This window comes from Erinaceus europaeus, chromosome 7 (genome assembly GCF_950295315.1).
Source record: "Erinaceus europaeus chromosome 7, mEriEur2.1, whole genome shotgun sequence".
Classification (NCBI taxonomy): Eukaryota; Metazoa; Chordata; class Mammalia; order Eulipotyphla; family Erinaceidae; genus Erinaceus; species Erinaceus europaeus.
Window position 1 is genome coordinate 30,378,106 of NC_080168.1, and position 14,741 is coordinate 30,392,846.

The 14,741-nt window shown below is 40.4% G+C and overlaps 1 long non-coding RNA gene across 1 annotated transcript in view; it reads left to right on the top strand.

Moving 5' to 3' along the window:
• The window catches only part of LOC132539264 (uncharacterized), a 123,398-nt gene that overhangs the window by 85,375 nt on the left and 23,282 nt on the right, over nucleotides 1-14,741 (top strand). The gene's annotated exons all lie outside the window — the stretch shown is intronic.

The following is a 14,741-nucleotide window of genomic DNA, read 5'->3' on the forward strand; positions in this document are numbered from 1 at the left end:
TCTCATGAAATAAATGCTACTTGAAAAAATGTTGCCTGAAATAAATAAAACAGTAAAACATTTATTGGGCTCTCAAAATAGCTCATCTGGATAGTGTACACTGACTTTCACATACTCTTGACCAGATTTTAGTCCAGTTCCCACTACAATACTGGAAGTCTCTGGTGCTTTTCCCTCTGTCCTTCTGTGTTTCTGTCTTTGTCTCTTTCTTTCTAGCTGAAAAAAAGTTGGCCAGGAGTAGTGAATCCCTGTTGGTGATAATTAAACAAAACAAAATAATTTGCCTAGGTAGAATAGTCCAGAATATTACTTATTTAGCATTTCATATCCTTGCTATAATGCAATATGAATCTACAAAGACACAGGCTTTATATAGCTCCATAATTCTGCTCCTGAGTCCTATGTTTAACCATTGACTTAGTAATTATTATAAAATTCAGGTGGTAACTAAGGTCACACCCCAAGCAACCTTATACAAATGAACAAAAACCATGGGATAAGAAAAGTTACAACCATTTCATGTTCTTATTTAACCCTTGACAAATAGCTGCAGGTATTCTACAATGAGATCAGAGTGCTGTATGAAAGATGTGGTGATGGGAATGAATCCTTTAGGGTAGTTCTTAAGCTCACTGTGCATCTGTTACACATCTGAGGTTGACTAGCTAAGTAGTAGGTCTAGGGGTCTTTCATTAGGTGATCATAAACAGCCACTTACCTATATATGGAGATCAAGTTGGCATTTGCCAATAAGCTATAAATTCCACTGACTTATTGTTTGAGACAAAGCAATTGAAGAACAATAGATTGACTGCAAACAAACAAACAAATAAAAACCCCCTCTGTTTTGTTAGTTGGTGCTCATTTTCACCAAGATACTCCTGCAAAACTCTGATTAATTAAGACAAAATGGTTACTAACTCTTTTTTCTTTGGGGAGGAGGGAAATAACATGAGTTATATGAGAATTTCTATTTTTATGGAGAAATCTAATTTATAAGTAAAATATTAGTGGAGGAGTATAGTATAATGGTTATGCAAAGTCCCCAGCACCACCATAAACCAGAGTGGAGTAGTACTCTGAAGAGAGAGAGAGAGAGAGAGAGAGAGAGAGAGAGAGAGGGAGACGGAGAGAGAGGAGTTAAAGTTTAAAAGTATCTATTCTCAAAGTCATTCAAATGACTTTTCTCTAAGCAAGAAACAATCATCTGCTTTGTCCATTTAATCATTAGAACCAATAACTTCTTCAGCTGCTGTCATCTCCACTCACTCTAGTTCTTCCCAAAAGGGTGTTGGGGTCAAGAAAAACTTTGGATTTTCTATTAATCACTTGAAATCTTAACTCTCCTCCCTCAGTCCAAGACTGTGAGAAATGATCCTCTCTAATTCTTTCAACTTACAATTTTTTATACTTATTGCTGCAACTTGGGCTATGCCATGTATAAATAGAGAGCAAAGCATCTCCCAGTGAAGGATCAAGGATGGCCCCAAACATTCTGGATATAGTCCATTTGCCATAGAGAATAATATTGTGAGCAGGTATGTGGGGACATTGTCTGAAGAGGGGGATAGTCTGCTTCCCATGTCCCATTACAAAGTTCCCAGATTTAGGTAAACACTAGATAACATTACTCATAGCCTGACCACACTCCCTGGAATGATGACTGAAAGTTTCGTAAAGTGAAGCTTGTGAGCCACTAATGGAACAGTTACTGTCATTGGGATTGTGCAGACAAAAAATTTATTTAGCATAAAGAAGGCAAATCTGTAATCAAAATTTCCATATTTGAATCATGAATCAATTACTGTCTACCACAGTGATGTGACAAATTACTTAACTTATAAGCCTCAGTCTTCTACTAAATATTCTAGTAAGTATCCCACAGAAGTTACCTTTTTGGAGGTATCGAAACAGAACAAGACACTCCAGGAAGTTTTTAACCACTGTTTGGCACAAGATACAAACCCAATAACTATGTGCAATTATCATGAAACTATCTTAGCAAATGAACATCTCTCAATCTGGTCCATATCTTCATTCTTCTATGCCTCCTTCATTTACACGCGCACGCGCACGCGCACGCGCACGCGCACGCACACGCACACACACCTGTGTGAATGACTTTATCCTCCATCACTGGATTTGCAATGCTCAGTAGAGCTAATATCCATACTGTACATGACTCTGTTTCACTTACCTATCGTGATTGCTCACAGTTTCATCATTTAAAACTATGAGCCTTTTTCTCTTTTCCTCCAGGATTATCACTGGGACTTGGTGCCTGCACCATGAATCCACTGCTCCTGGTGGCTGTTTTTTCACCCATTTTTGTTGTTTTTGGACAGGACAGAGAGAAATTGAAAGAGAAGTGTAAGATAGATAAAGATAGACACCTGCGAACCTGCTTCATCACTTGTGAAGCGACTCCCCTGCAGGTGGGGAGCAGGGCTTGAACCAGAATCCTGACGCAGGTCCTTGCATTTCGTACTATGTGTGCTTAAACCAGTGTGTACATTGTCTGGCCCCCAAGACTATGAATCTTAAGAGGAGACCAAGACTTGGAAGTTATGCTACTTGGTCAATGTTAGGCTTCTATCTAAAGCCACAAGATTAAAAATGATACAGCATGGAGAAAGGATACTTAGATGGTTTTACTCTGGGACCTGTTACTTTCTTTTTTAAATTTTTTTTATTATTTATTTATTTGTTCCCTTTTGTTGCCCTTGCTGTTTTATTGTTGTAGTTATGATTAATGTTGTTGTTGTTGGATAGGACAAAGATAAATGGAGAGAGGAGGGGAAGACAGAGAGGGGGAGAGAAAGATAGACACATGCAGACCTGCTTCACTGCCTGTGAAGCGACTCCTCTGCATGTGGGGAGTCGGGGGCTCAAACCTGGATCCTTAGGCTGGTCCTTGGGCTTTGCGTCACGTGCGCTTAACCCGCTGCGCTACCGCCGACTCCAGACCTGTTACTTTCTTTGCTTTTACCAGATGGTCTAATAGCCTTTGAAGTCCTAATGACTCTATATCGTCAATTATTCTTCACATCTGTAGTATTGACTTTTCATTAAATGTGATGTAATTTAGATACACTGTGGATATTTCAAGAATGCTGGTAGGCATTTTAGTGATTAAGAAAAAGTATTACTAAGCCATCTTGTCTTAGACAAGGTGCTACTAAGTTAGGGCAAAGTTGGTACTAAGCCATATACATCAGTCCAGAAATCACCTTAGATAATGCATGTCTTTCCTAATTTCTTGGGAGAAACTCAATCTGGTCTCTCCCACCTAAAGGTAGGATGTTAACATAGTTGGGAGCATACTGGGCCTTCATTTGTTCTTTTCTTTCAAATATTTGTTATCAAATCAACTGTATTATCCCTAGAGTTCAATGTTTATGGGATGTTGGACTTTGAGATCAAACATGTCCACAGGAATTATTTTCTCTAGGCACTTTAAGAGGAAAATTACTTATTCTTGGTATAAGTAAAACATTTTCTTGGGAACTGGCCTGCTTAATTCTCCTCAAGTTAAGCTGCGTGTGAATAAAAGAAGCTTTTAAAAACAGATCCAAGCTACATCAGGAAACTACCTGATAATAAAAAGATAATAAAAAAATGACTTTTTAGGATATAGGATAACTTTACCCCCACATGGTGTAAAGGGTATGGAAGAATAAAAAATAAATTAAAATAGAAAAAAAATTAGATTTAGTATCTTGAACACAAATGTATTTTCCCCCTTTCCTTTCTGGTATTTCTAAAACTCATTTTAATGGGGTGAAGAAAGGGTAGAGAAGAAAAGAAAACCTGTCTGTTATTCCCAGAACACCATATTAGAAGTTCACTTCTCTTCAACTTACATATAACCTCACTTAGGGGTGATCCGTCTTTCTCTATATTTTCATTTAGTCCCTTTACTGTGTTAATTTAGATGTATGTATATAACTGTATGGCCAGGAATTCCCAGTACTGCTTGAATTTTCTGAGCCTCTGTTATTGTCATTCTCCTCATGGTATCTGTTAATTAACTTCTTTATCTCACTGTAGATGGCTTAACCATGGGCATATTTTCTATGCATCCTATTTATATTTATTTATTTTAAAATATAGAGCCCCTACTTCCCCCAGTCCTGGAACCCTTGGATAGGGCCCACTTTCCCGTGTGCATCTCCCAATACAAACCAAATAATATTGCATCCACCGATCACAACCTAACCAAAGCAACGATTGCCACCTCAACATGCTTCACCTCAGACTGTATCCAGAGACTTCTGGAATGACAACCCTTCAACTTCATTACTCGGGTGAGACCTTTCCTTTTATAGTACACTCTAATTTCATCTCAGGTAGTTCACTTTCTAACTAAGTCCCATAATCTAGATATACACCAGTTTCTGTGAGAGAGAGCTTATGTGCACACGTATCCATAAAATACTGCAAAATATATACCTGAAAGCAGAAGTACACTAGAGTTTGCAGTTCCAGATGCCACCAGGATGCTGGCCAGGCTTCCCTGGATTGAAGACCCCACCAATGTGTCCTGGAGCTCAGCTTCCCCAGAGACACACCTTACTAGGGAAAGAGAGAGGCAGACTGGGAGTATGGACCGACCAGTCAACACCCATGTTCAGCGGGGAAGCAATTACAGAAGCCAGACCTTCTACCTTCTGCAACCCTCAACGACCCTGGGTCCATGCTCCCAGAGGGCTAAAGAATGGGAAAGCTAACATGGGAGGGGGTGGGTTATGGGGATTGGGTGGTGGGAATTGTGTGGAGTTGTACCCCTCCTACCTTATGCTTTTGTTCACTAATCCTTTCTTAAATTAAAAATTTAAATAAAAAAAAAAAAAAAAAAAAAAAGAATGAGAGAAAATGGGAAAAAAAAAATTTAAAAAAAAATAAAATAAAAATAAAAAAATAAAAAATAATAAAATAAAAAAATATTTATTTTATTATTGGACAGATAAAGAGAGAAAATTTTATTTATTTAATTTTTCGCTCCAGAGTTATCACTGAGGCTGGTTGGCTGTACTATGAATCCAATGCTCCTGGAGGCTATTTTTTGTTGCCTTTGTTATTTATCACTGTTATTATTATTGTTGTTATTACTGTCATTGTTGTTGGATAGGACAGAGAGAAATCAAGAGAGGAGGGGAAGACAGACAGGGGGAGAAAAAGACAGACACCTGCATACCTGTTTTACTGCTCTATTTAGATTTAAGAATGAACGCATACACATATTCTTTTTTTCCCCCTTTTCTTGCCCTTGTTGTTGTAGCCTCCTTGTGGTTATTATTATTGCCATTGTTGATGTTGTTCGTTGTTGGATAGGACAGAGAGAAATGGAGAGAGGAGGGGAAGACAGAGAAGGGGAGAGAAAGAGAGACACCTGCAGACATGCTCCACCGCCTGTGAAACGACTCCCCTGCAGGTGGGGAGCCGGGTGCTTGAACCGGGATCCTTATGCTGGCCCCTGCGCTTTGCGCCACATGCGCTTAACCCGCTGCACTACAGCCCGACCCCCCACACATATTCTTTAAAGTCTCTGATATTAAGACCATACTCTAAAAGCAAAGCTTATAGAGAAAACATGGACTTGGGCCCAGAGAGAGATTTGACTCACCTATGTTGTGAGACTACTGAGAGCTTCATTTTTTTTTTAATAAAAAAGGAAACATTGACAATTCCCACCACCAGAACTCCATACCCCATCTCCTCCCCTGATAGCTTTCCTATTCTTTAACCCTCTGGGAGTACGGACCCAAGGTCACTGTGGGATGCAGAAGGTGGAAGGTCTGGCTTCTGTAATTGCTTCCTTTCTGAACATGGGCATTGATAGGTTGATTCATTCTCCTAGCCTGTCTCTCTCTTTCCCTAGTGGGGGCAGGGCTCTGGGGAATCAGAGACCCAGGACACATTGGTGGAATTGTCTGTCCAGGGAAGTCTGCTTGGCATCATGCTAGCATCTGGAACCTGGTGGCTGAAAAAAGAGTTAACATACAGAGCCAAACAAGTTGTTGACTAATCATGAACCTAAAGGCAGAAGTAGTACAGATGAAGATTTAGGAGAGTCTCCATTTTGTAGCTAGCAAGTAGGCATATTTTAGTTATATTCCAAAGGCTATACTAGCTTTTATTTTTTTCCCTGAGCCTGACATCTAATATGCAGGTGGATCCAAGTTATTGTCTGGGGAGATGAAGTAATGGCTGGAAAAAGGATCAGGAAGCTGGATCAGGAAAAAAAAAGTGGCTCCCTAATATGGGAAAGAGAGCTTCATTTTTATCAATGTCAGTTTTCCCACCTATAAATCGGACATCACACCGCTGTGCTAGGATTTTGGTTTCCTCTGTGGTTCTTGATTTGCCATCTACTCATGGTTGCTTGTGAGATGATGGCTGCTGCTCCAGATATCTTGACCTCCTGTGATGAGAAAGAAGGGACCTGTAAAAGGCCTGCACTAAAGAATCTGTAAGGAAAAACAACAGCTCCTCTGAGAGACATCCCTGACACTCATACTTCCTGTTTATTGGTTAGAGTAATACTAGGAATGCTAGGGAAGCGCGTTTACTTAGTGGGTACATTTTCAACCTATAGGAAAAGCAGGTTGAGGTCAGTTAGAGTTAAAGGAATAAGGGGTCGGGGGTGTGTGGGAGACAGGTGGTGGAGTACCTGGTTAAGTGCTCACATTACAATGCACAAGGACCCAGGTTCAAGCTCCTGGCTCTCACCTGCACGGTGAAAGCTTCACAAGTAGTAAAGCAAGGCTACAGGTGTCTCTATCTCTTTCCCTCTCTACCTCCTTCTCCCATCTGAATCTCAGTCTGTCTAACAAAACAAAACAAAACAAAACAAAACAAAACAAAACAAAAAAGAGAAGAAAAGGGGTTGGAGGGAAAATATAATATTGGGCACCATAAAGTACGTGTCAGCTTAGTTCAAAGTGTCACTGTGTAGGCTAAACCTGAGATACAGTTTTTATTTATTTTATTTTTTAGTAGTGATTTATTCTTGATTTAGAAAATTACAAGATAACAGCTGTACAACTCCACACTATTCCCACCACCAGAGTTCTGAATCCCCAATCCCTCCATAAGAAGCGACAGCAGTACTTCTAAGGTTCTAGTTATGAGCTAACTATCATTTCAATAGCTATTTGGTGGATTCTATATTTGTATATATATTGCCCTTTTAAAATCTATTTATTGGGGATTAATGCTTTACATTTGACAGTAAATACAATATTTTGTACATGCATAACATTTCTCAGTTTTCCACATAACAATACAACTCCCACTAGGTCCTCTGTCATCCTTTTTGGACCTGTATTCTCCCCGCCCCCCACCCACCCTAGAGTCTTTTACTTTGATGTAATACATCAACTCGAGTTCAGGTTCTACTTGTGTTTTCTCTTCTGATCTTGTTTTTTAACTTCTTCCTGAGAGTGAGGTAATCCCACATTCATCCTTCTGTTTCTGACTTATTTCACTTAACATGATTTCTTCAAGCTCCATCCAAGATCGGCTGAAAACAGTGAAGTCACCGTTTTTAATAGCTGAGTAGTATTCCACTGTGTATATAGACCACAACTTGCTCAGCCACTCATCTGTTGTTGGACACCTGGGTTGCTTCCAGGTTTTGCTATTACAAATTATCCTGCTAAGAACATAGGTATATACAAATCTTTTTGGATGGGTGTGTTGGGTTCCTTAGGCTATATCCCCAGGAGAGAAATTGCAGGATCATAGGGTAGATCCATTTCAAGCTTTCTGAGAGTTCTCCAGACTGCTCTCCACAGAGGTTGGACCAATTTACATTCCCACCAGCAGTGCAGGATGGTTTCTTTGACACCACACCCTCTCCAGCATTTGCTGCTGTTACCTTTTCTGATGTATGACATTCTCACAGGAATGAAGTGGTATCTCATTGTTGTCTTTATTTGCATTTCTCTGACAATCAGAGACTTTGTTGCCCATTTTTAAGGTCTCATTTTCTCTTTCTTTCCAAGTCACACATATACCTATTACTACATCCAAATGTCTCTCCTTTTTTTTCTCTTCTCTCTCAGTATCTTGAGGGAGTAGGTATTTAGAGCCCTCTGGTCATCTCCCCCATCATTCCTCCCCTACTGGGAATATGGACCAAAATTACTTTTGGGGTGCAGGAGGTGGGAGTTCAGGCTTCTGTAATTGCTTCTCTGCTGGACATGAACATTGGTAGGTTGATTCACATCCCCAATCTGTTTCTATCTTTCCCTGATGGGGTAGAGACTCTGGAGAGGTGAGGTTCCAGGACACACTGGAGAGGTTGTCTGCTCAGGGAAGTCAGAATGGCATCATAATAGTGTCCACAACCTGGGGGCTGAAAGGCAGCAAGATACAAAGTGGAACAAAATTATTAATTAGTAGGAAACAAAAAGTAGGGACATAACAGATAAGACTAGGGATCTAAGGGTGTAAAGAAGCTAGCAAATCCATTTTAGGCGTGTTCCTAGGGGCCCAAGACTATCTTAGTTTTTGCTTGACTTTGATAGTTAAAATGGAGTTGGAAAAAAGATGTTCTTCAGAGAAAATAGCCAAAAGGTGGATTCAGGCTGAGAGTAGCTCCCAATCTTGAAGAAAATCTGTGAGTAAAATTAACTGTTGACCCCATTCACCTGACCTAGACACATATATTTCTATTTATCACAGGAGCTTGTGTAACTTCTGCATCCTTGTCAGTCTGAGCTCGAATGTTCATGGGAACATTCTAGGCTGCACTCATTTCAGGACCAGTCTTCCTTGAGTGGCAGAGTAGGCTGATCCAGCCTCCCTTTGAAGAGTGAGGTAGTCTCTACCATTGCTGTCTTATTGTGGAGGCAAGGTCCTGGGAAGGCCCACAAGAGGGCTTATGATGATGTTCCTAATGGAAGTGACCTGAGATTTATACATAATGCCTCACCTAAGGTGCTTGGTAACACAGCCTCTTTTCAGTGACTTTGGTGGGCAGTTCTCATATGTACGTGGGTGTGTGTATTGAGAAAGGAAACCAAGTGCACGTGTATGGCTTCCACAGGAATCCTGGCACCTTCAGTCAACACTGTTGACCTTTGTTCCTAGACCCCAGGAGTGTCCTTTCCAGGGTGGCCAGGCCACGGCCCCCCATGGCTCTCCCATGGATGCTATAAAGGTAGATCTTCCAGGATCTCAGCTGGTCCAATATCATCCTCTGGGCTCCCCTATGTCTGAGTATAATAATGTGTTGATGGAATGCCCTGTCAAGCTCCACAGCGATTCTCTGCCACACAGTCTTATTAAGCTCCTGCTTCAAAATTGAAGTTGAAAGAACACAAGCCCGCTGGACCTGCTGTTAGTGTGTGGTGTGACTACAATGGAAGAAATGTCACTTTGGATTTCTGGGCCTGTACCCATATGCTAGCAGGGGCCTGGGGCCTTTGTGCAGTGTGGCACCTCAAGCTTCTGCAATTTCTTATTGGACAAGTGTGAACGGTGTGTGAGGTACTGTTAGTTTGCACACATTTGTGAGTTGTGGGATAGAAAGTCCTCATGCTACAATGAAGGGGGAGATTGAAAGGACTTTGAGGATAACACTGGGAAGAGGCTACCTTAGAATCTCCTACAGTGGTGAGAAAAACTGTAGCCCTTCAAACATTCCCCTGCTTTCCACTCAGGGGTGGGGTGAAACAGAATATGTTTTGGTGTATATGTCTGAAGGGCCTGGGAGGCTGAGAAAGAGCAGCATATGTATACATATTTGGGGATCTCTCCACTTCTAGTTGAATACTATTGGGACATAAATTAACCTTATAGAATTAGAGCCTGTAAATCATGCACAAAACTGACAATCCCATGCATTCAATTTGGCTGGCCACTGCCTGCCCCTGGGGGTAAAGAGATAACTGAAGTCCCTGCATTCAGCCCCTGCAGCTTTCTGTCCTGTGGAGACACCAAAGGAGCCAGAATCTAGCTGGTCTCCTCAAGTGACAATAGAACCCCCCCCCCCCAGCTGAAATATTCCAAGCCATGTACTTTGCAGGTCAAGCTCTGCTGTGTCTTGTCCAGCAGGAGAGGAAGACAGCTGTGACAATTTATGTTTTTTGAAAAACATCTGCTGTAAAGTCTTTTATACCTCCTGAAAAAGTATCTGGCTAAAAGCCAGCTCTTCAGGGGCTAGAGAGGCAGTGTGGGCAGTAGTTAGTCCTGAACTCATGAGGCAGGCAGGGAATATATCACCCGCAGTTTACATGACACATGCAGCAGTGATTCTAGAATCTAGGTGATTCTTCATGGGTGGCAGAAACTGTATTCAAAATATCTTCAGGAAAAAAAAAACTAAAATAAAAACAAAAGCACAAAAGAAGAGAGAGAGAAGAAAAAGGAGATAAAAGGAATTTCTTGCCTTGTCTCTGGGAAGTCTAAAGAGAGATCCAAATGCTTTAGGCAGTTGAATCCATGGGCTCAAATGGATTTGTTTTCTTCTCCATCTTTCATTTTTGCCAGCTCCTGCTTGGCCTCATTCTCTACTGAACTGTCTTTACAAGACAGACATTGGTAATCTGAATTTATGTTTCCCTGGTTTAGTATCTCCGTGGAAAGAGGGTATGTTAGTTGGTTATTACTTTTCTTAAAATGCTACCTAACTGCCACAAATATCAATAGCATACAGTAAGAAGCATTTCTTTCTTATTGATTTGAAGATTGATGGCTGGGACAGGGAGAAGACTTTGTTTCAGTCTGAGGCAGTCAGAGGAGCTCTATTTCAAATATACTCTTTCTCAGATAAAAGGCAAAAGAGCAGAAGCTACCCCAAGTATGTTCTTTTCAAAACATAGGCAGAGGTACAAATGGAAAAAGCATACGCATATTTTAAGTGCATATGTACTAATGTACTAGTCATATGTACTAATGTCCCTGTGATATAAAAAAAGTCACCGGGTAGCACAGCAAGTTAAGCACACATGGCGTAAAGCATACAGACCAGTGTAAGGACCCCTTTCGAGCCCCTGGCTCCCCACCTGCAGGGGGGTCACTTTGCAATTGGTGAAGCAGGTCTGCAGGTCTCTGTCTTTCTCTCCCCCTCTCTGTCTTCCCCTCCTCTTTTGATTTCTCTCTGTCTTATCCAACAACAACAAAAAAAACAGCAATACCAACAATAATAATGTTAATAACAGGGCAACAAGGGCAACAAAAAATGGAAAAAAAATGGCCTCCAGGAGCAGAGGATTCATAGTACAGGCAAGGAGTCACAGCCATAATCCTGGAGGGATAAAAAAAAAAATGCCCCATGGCCAAATCTAAAGTCAAGAGACAAAGAAATGCATGCTACATTTGATTGCAGTAAATACAAAACAATAAGTATGACTAGAAGGGGAAGTGAAGAATTGGGACTGGTAATCAATTATCCCTAGAAGACATTTTTCCTCTGTACAAATAAACTCTGTGGCATTACCTTCTCTGAGCCTGTCTCTGGGATGGTCAATCTCCCTGACTGGCCTAGTGACCCAGTGCATCCTATGAAGGTTGTGTTAATGGTGGGATAACAGAGCATCACCAATGATGCCCCTAAGGACTTCCGTAGCACAGAACGCCATCTCCAGTGGAGAAAGAAGGGGCATGGAAAAACCATCGCAGCAGGTAAGAACCTTAGTTGCCACTGGTGTCAGCTATAAAATGAATTTCTGGACAAGAGAGATTTTACTGAAGACGAGAAATTCTACTCCTTAATTTCTCTTGAAATGTTTCTGAGATAAGTGGGAAAGATATAGCTATTTCCTTGTAACTCCTTGTTATAAATTCTACCAGGATCATTTCAGGCCACCCAGAATTATACCTTCACATTTTAGGTATGGATATATATATATATATATATATATATATATATATATATATATATATATTCATATATATATGAATGGCCACAGTCTTTTCTTTTATGCTACAATCATGAGTCTTAGTGTAGAACTGGTATATTTTATGTGATTATGTCACTACTAGAGTAGGTATCAACAAATTACTCTAATGCTTAGTAGCAAAAAACAATGGCAGCCATTTATTTGCTTCACAAATCTGCCAAGTATAACCTACTGTTCTGTTCTATGTTATATCAGTTGGAGCAAAGACCATAAACTGAATCATCTTAAGCCTTACTCAAAGGAAAACAGCAAAAAAGGTGATTGTCTTTTATGATCTAGCCTTAAAAACCTGATGATTTCACTTGTAACCATTCATCAAGTTGACCACAAAGTTCCCTGCACACTCAAGAGGAGTACATACAAATGACTTCTTGATGAAAGGAGCAAGGTTGCCAAAGAGCATATGGGGATGGAAATATCATTGTAGGCATTGTTGGAAATATCATCTGCCGTAGTTATTTTCTGTTTTCTCCTCTGATAATGAGTTTTTGTTTTGTTACTAGGAGATCAGTACCAGCATGATTCCACTACTCCTATTGGCCACTTTTAAATCTTTATTTTGAATAGAGGGTTTGAGAGACAGAGAGGGAGAGAGAAACCCAGAGAAGAGGAGACACCTGCAGCACTTCTCTAGAACTTGTGAATCCTCTCTCCAGCAAATGGGGATTGGGAACCTGAACCCTGGTCCTCACACATGGTAATGTGTACTCTCTACCCATGCACCACTGCCCAGTCCCTGATGAGCATATTAAGACAAGCACTCAGATAAAGTTAAAAAATATCTTGCTTCACCAATAACTAGTATGTGACTTTAGTCATTTTTTTAAGTTTTTATTTGTAAAATGGAAATACTGACAAGACCATAAGATAAGAGGGGTAGAATTCCACACAATTCCTGCCACTGGAACTCCATATCCCATTCCTTCCCCCTGATAGATTTCCTATTCTTTATCCCTCTGGAAGTATGGACCCAGAGTCATTACGGAGTACAGTAGGTGGAAGGGCTGGCTTCTGTAATTGCTTCCCCACTGAACATAGGCATGGGTAGGTCGATCCATACTGCCAGAATGTCTCTCTCTTTCCGTAGTGGGGCGGGGTTCTGGGGAAGTGGGGCTCTAGGACACACTGGCTGGGTCATTTGCCCTGGGAAGTCTGGTTGGCATAGTGGTAGCATCTGGAACCTAGTGGCTGGAAAAGAGTTAAGACAGAAAGACAGACAAATTGTTGACTAATCATGAACCTAAAGGCAAGAATATTAGGGGTGGAGATTTGGAGTCTCTGTTTTGGAAAAAGTTAGTATGGATATTTTAGTTATATTCTAAGGGGACCATGACCCAACTAGTTTTTGCCTGCGGCTGAAATCCAATATGCAGGTGACCGAACCTATTGTCTGGGGGCATGGTGTCACAGTTGACCAGAAAGCTGGATCAGGGAAAAGAGTAGCTCCCAAATATGAAAAAAGCATATAAATAGTGTTAACTGTAAACCCCCCATCAATCTGATCTGGGGTAGTCCTGCTTTTTTAATCTACCTGAAATTTAATCTCTTTATCCAAAAAAATGGGAGCGCACATTAAAATAAGCAATGGTAAAAGTACAATGATGGCTCATTTGGTTGAGTGCACATATTACAGTGCACAAGGACCTAGATTCGAGTGGCCGGTACCCACTCCCAGGGGGAATGCTTTGTGTTTGGTGAAGCACTGTTTTAGATGTCTCTCTCCCTCTTTATCACTCCCTTCACTCTCAATTTCTGGCTGTCTCTACCCAATAAATAAATAAATGAATATAATAAAAAGAAATAGATGCCTTGTTAAAGATAAGGTACACTATTCTTCCTTATCCTGTCTGACCTACTACCAAGGGTTTCCTTAAGCCATTTGTAGGAGTTGGAGTCATGTCTACAGTTTTTCCCTGCATATCTGTAATATGGAGTATCTATCACGAATGAGTCAGAAACTGGGATCTGACTGTTAGTGGACAAAGACTGTAATCCTTTGGAGCTATAGATCTCTCAATGGGAGTCTCAATGGAATGATAATTTCCTAAGTGCTGGAGGAACAAATGAGGTACTGGGAGTTTAGTTTACTACTGACTTTGTTACTATAGTTGGTTCAAAATTGACAATGGTTCTATCTCTGTACAACTCTGTAAAATAATATGAAAACAGAGAAAACAATTTATTCAAATAAAGTCATCATCCCAAAAGCTTTATGATTTTCTGGTAGTTATGTCTGGTAAGTGTAAGTCAATATGAAAGTGCCAATATATTGGCCCAAAATCACCTAACCTTAAGCTTTGTTACATCTCCCCTCCGAAGAGCCTTTATTTGGAAACTTCTCAAAATATTCTTTTCCTCAAAAGATACAGTTTTCTTTCATGGGAAATAAAATCTTATTGCCAATGCCTTTCTAATTCACTCTCTGGTTTTAATAAAGAATTGTATTTTTCCAATAAAGGGTAACTAAACAAAAAAGTGTGTTTCCTATCAATGTCATTAACTGGGACTTTGGAAAGCCTACAACCCAGGAATCACCAACACTTGGCCTCTTGGGTCTCTAATTGTATAAACCAGAACTGCCTGGTGACATTCCTCACTTGACCTAGTTAGGCCTAAAGTGCTTCTAGGGGAATTGGGAATTGTCCAAGGGTCATCTTAAGATTCTGTTTCAGAACCTTCAGGTAAATATTCCAAGAAACTCTGGAAAACTAAGTATTCCTAGTGACCTAGTCTCCTCAAGGTTCTGTAGGTTGGGATCTACTTAAATAGGCTGAGACCCCAAGGGCAAAAAAAACTTTTAGATTGAGGGTAAGAAATGTTTTGAGTAAA